Raw genomic sequence first — 4731 nt, forward strand, 5'->3', positions numbered from 1 at the left:
CTTCCAAAATCAAAAAACAAAAGCTATTCCCTTCTATTGATGGATTTAAGTTAATCACCTGGTCACTGACTGAACACATTAAGATTTCCTCACCCAACACCAAGTATAAGGTGTTTTATAAGTGGCCTGCAGGAAGGGTGGCAGTCTGCCAGGTGGCTGAGAGCTGGCTGTCCTAAGTCATGACTCAGTGTGTGGGTAAGGGGCTTATGGAGGCCATGTATGACCAGATATATGACCCATTTATAAGCAGGCAACCTGATTGAAACTGCCTGGCTGGAAATGGATTTTGTGACCTTGTTTTCAATCACACTCTGGATTCAACCAACATATCACTAATTGAGAAAGCCAGTGGCAGCACTGAAGCCATGTTATATAACAGCAAGGGGCAGTCAGTGCCAAGGAGAATAGCAAGAAGCAAAAGCTTGTTTGGTTCACGTGCCAGAGTGGAAGTAGGGCTTGGTCCCCAGCACCCAGGATGCTTCTGCATCCTGCTGGTACTGGCTCAAAGCCAGTTCTAAAATATCCCCTTCCTTCACCCGCGAAAGGTTGCTTAAAACTAACAGAAGCACGTCTCATCTGTGTCAGCTGGGTCGTGGGGAAAGCAGGTGCTGAGACACATTGAGGAGCATAAAGGGTTTATTGAGGTGCAACCCTTATGAAAGGGAAAAGGAGGAAGCAGGATTAGGGAAGGGGAGTGGCCAAGGTGTAGATCTGACAAAGTGCCTGTCAGCCCCGCGGGGAGCTCTGGAGCACCTTAGCAGAGGCCTGTGTGGGGCAGAAATGGTTAGGACCTTCTCACACAGTCCTGCTCAGTCATGGGCTCGGCCCGCCCCAAGAAGATTAGTACCTGAGCTCAGGAGTTGAGAGAAATCTGAAAGAGTTAACAGTGGAGGCTGTCAGCTAGACACACCCCTCACTCCTGGCCCATGTGCCCCTTCTTGGAGGGGGATGTGAGCAATGCAACTCTACAGCTGGCCTTCCATTCTAATATCCAGAAATAGGGAGTCTCCTCAAAAGGGCATGAAGAGAAAGACCAAACCAGGCGCCTCTCCTGTGATCATCTTCTCTACAAAAGCCTAATTTCTTTCTTCTTTTGCTCCTGCTGCCGGCCCTCCTAGAGATAGAGAGCCTGCTTTCTCTGCCTGTGGAATTAACCTTCCTCTAGGCCCAGCTCAAAAATTCCCATCCTTTCATTCACCGGGCACTCACCCTTCTCATCCTTTGCAGGTCCTCAGAGCACTTAGAGCTCTGCTCCCCCAGCAGCCACCACCTATCGGTTCACACTAATGTCAACGTGTAATTCCCAAGATTGAAAAAATATAACTAACGTGCAGCTCTATAGGGGCATGTGCCAAAGATTTAAATGTTATGATTTAAAAATCTACATGTTTCTTCAAATACCTTATTTACAAATCTAGTATCATATACTAGTACTTTGTGTTATAAATATTTTCCTTTTTTATTGAATTTCTTGGGGTTAATAAATTATATAGGTTTCCAGTTTATGATTCTATAATACATCATCTGCATATTGTATTGTGCGTTCACCACCTCAAACATTTTGTGCTATAAAACAGCTATATAAACAATTTTGTATAATGAGAAATAACAACTCGTGTGATATTTCATGTTAAATGACTCATGTTTAGCTTAAGTGCATGTAGTGTAGTCTAATCATGTTTTAGAGAGTGCTCATTACTCAATCAAGTTTTAATTTAGTATGTAGAAAAATGGAGAGAGGGCATTAGTCAAATGCTGGTGAAATGTTAAGTAAACTGATAACAACAACAAAATATGCATTTGCTTTAGTATCCAGAAGATACCCTGTGGTCTTAGAGAGAGCAATTCCTATGAGGGAACAGGGCAGCAGCCTCCCCAAGGTGTCTATAAGTGGCCTTGCTTGCATCTGTCCCGGCTCATCCACAGGAGAAGGAAGAATTCACAGCTTTATCTTTTAGTTCTGGCGCAGTTGAAGCTGGTGCCTGAATTCTGACAAAGAGGGAAGGAAGACAGATGTGGCCTGGCAGAGAGAACCAGAAGACAGAAGAGCAGCCAGGCTCCCTTTCAAAAACTGGAAAACCTGTTGTTTTGCAGATTTGGGAAAAGTAGGCAGGGCTATTGGCTCTAACCTTCATCGTGTTGACTTCCATTCACAAGTGCAACCTGTTTCCTACACAGCTTCCCGTGCAAACTTACAAAAATGGAAATGAGGCCAGGCCACTGCTCCAAATCTCCACCGGCTTGCCATCCCTCCTAGAAAATCATCCCACCTGCTTGTGACGGTGGCTCTCCAGGCCCAGCCTCAGGCCCTGGCCTGCTCCCCTGAGCCTTTTGATGTTCCCTGAACATGTCGAGCTGGCTTTCATCTCCTGATCTTTGCAATTGCTAGTTCGTCTCCCAAAGTCATGTTTCTCCTCCGTCTATGCGAGGCTTGTCCTCCCTACAGTCAGCTTCAGCCTATTTGTTTATTTGTTGTTTGTTGTCTGCTTCCTAAAGAGACTACAAACTCCCCCAAGACTAGAGCGATGGTGCCTGCTTGTTCCCCGCTGAGTCCTGACTGTACATACAGGAGCCAATGAGCACGTGGCACAACAATGGACAGAGAACGTTGTAAGACACTGGCTGTTGTTTCCAGCGATGGATGTGGGTACCCCGTGCGGCACCAACAGTGAACACGTGGAATGCAGTTCCCTCTGGGCCCGGGATATTGTGCTTGATAACGGTGCCATCTGCAGGAGCCGCACTATGGGTCTTTGCCTGGCACCTCAGGCGAACCAGGCGTCTGCCACTTCTGCAGAGTGCACCGTGCGAGGGGAGTCTGTCATCAGGCCCTACGGTTGATGCTAGAAGACCAGGGGGAGCATTCCTGGGATTGTTTGAGAATAAATGAGAAACGCCCCTGTGATTTGCTGTGTAAACAATTTTTGTTATTGTTAGAAGATTTCAGTAGTACGTTGGGGTTGCTAAGGCAGAAAATGTCTCGAGATTAGGTGGCCTAGGGAATCTTTTTAAAAATTATCTTTATTGTTGAAAGTATTACAGATGTCCAGTTTTTTATCCCACTGACCTCCTCCACCCACTGCCTTTCTCTCCCCAGGCTTCCCCCCACACTATTGTTGTCCATGGGCTATGCATATATACATATAAATTCATTGGTTAATCTCTTCCCATTCCCTCCCCTCCCCTTCCCTCTGAAATATCAGTCTGTTGCATGCTTCAATGTCTCCGGATCTTTTCTGAGCATCAGTTTATTTTTTTCATTAGATTCCACATATAAGGGAGATCATGTGATACTTGTCTTTCTCTGACTGGCTTATTCAATTAGCATAACAATACTTTCCAGGTCCCTCCCTTCTGTCTCAAAGGATAAGAGATCTTTTTTTTTTATAGCGTAGTATTCCATTATGTAAATGCACACAGTTGTTTAATCCATTCATCTACTGGTGGGCACTTGGGCTGTTTCCAGATCTTAGCTATTGTAAATAATGCTGCTATGAACATAGGGGTGCATATATTCTTTCTGATTGGTGTTTCTTTCTTCTTAGGATATATTCATAGAAGTGGGATCACTGGGATCACTGGGTCAAATGGCAATTCCATTTTTAATTTTTTGAGGGAACTCCACACTTTTCCACAGCGGTGGTACCAGTCTGCAGGATCTCAGTGAAGATGCTCTGAGAACGGTAATCAGACAAAAGATTGAGGAAAGGAACTGCCGACTGACAGGGATAACTAGTCATTGATTCGCCCAAGTGGAAGGTGCCAAACGGGTATGTTTGTTTCTGGAAAAAGGAACAACGTATTTTCTCTAGCCTTCTACGTCATTGTCATTTCCAGCAGGGGGAGCAAAGGTATGTGTGCTCGCTCCCCATTATCTAGCATAGCACAGCAACCTTGTCCGCACATAGTCAAAGCTCAACCAACAAGTGTTAAACAGTGTTGATACATGAAATAGTGCATTGAGAAATTATTTCTGCTCCAGTTGCTTGATAAATCGAATGAAGTATCTCCTTCAATCCGGGTTCTCCGTGAGGAGTGCTGTGCTCACTTAACCTGCTGCTTCATTTTCTCTCATGGTTCTTATATCATAAATGAAAATGCATCAGATATTGCAAATCTATTTCAGATCCAGGGCTCCTCTCCCTATAAAACAACGGCATCGTCCAGCTGGTGTGGCTCAGCGGTTGAGCACTGACCCAGGAACCCAGAGGTCACCAGTTCCATTCCCAGTCAGGGCACACGCCCGGTTGCGGGGCTCGATCCCCAGTGGGGGCCATTCATGAGGCAGCTGATCCATGATTCTTTCTCATCACTGATGTTTCTATGTCCCTCTCTCTCTTCCCCTCTCTCTGAAATCAATAAAATACACATTTTAAAAAAGAATCGTAGCTAAGTGGGGAAGCATATCATTTTATACAAAACAGTGGAATAATCTCTCTCTCTGTCCTCTCTCTCCAAAATCAATAAAAACATGTTTTCACGAGCAAACAAGCGATGGCATCTGCCCGATAGGGCTTTTTTCCTCCCTCCAATTTCGCTTCTTAGCCCAGCTACCCCGAGCCCGCGCCGGGCGTTGCGGTTCCCGGTTTGCGGGCAGCTGGCTGCGCTGAGTGGCTGGGAAAAGCAGCTGCAAATTGTGCATCCGGTGGTGAAGCCTATTTCAAATATTGTTACAATAATACCAGGCCCCGGGAGGCGCCCTGCAGTGAGCAACTGAGCCGCTTCTGCCCG

This window comes from Myotis davidii, unplaced genomic scaffold, assembly GCF_000327345.1.
Source record: "Myotis davidii unplaced genomic scaffold, ASM32734v1 scaffold64, whole genome shotgun sequence".
NCBI lineage: Eukaryota > Metazoa > Chordata > Mammalia > Chiroptera > Vespertilionidae > Myotis > Myotis davidii.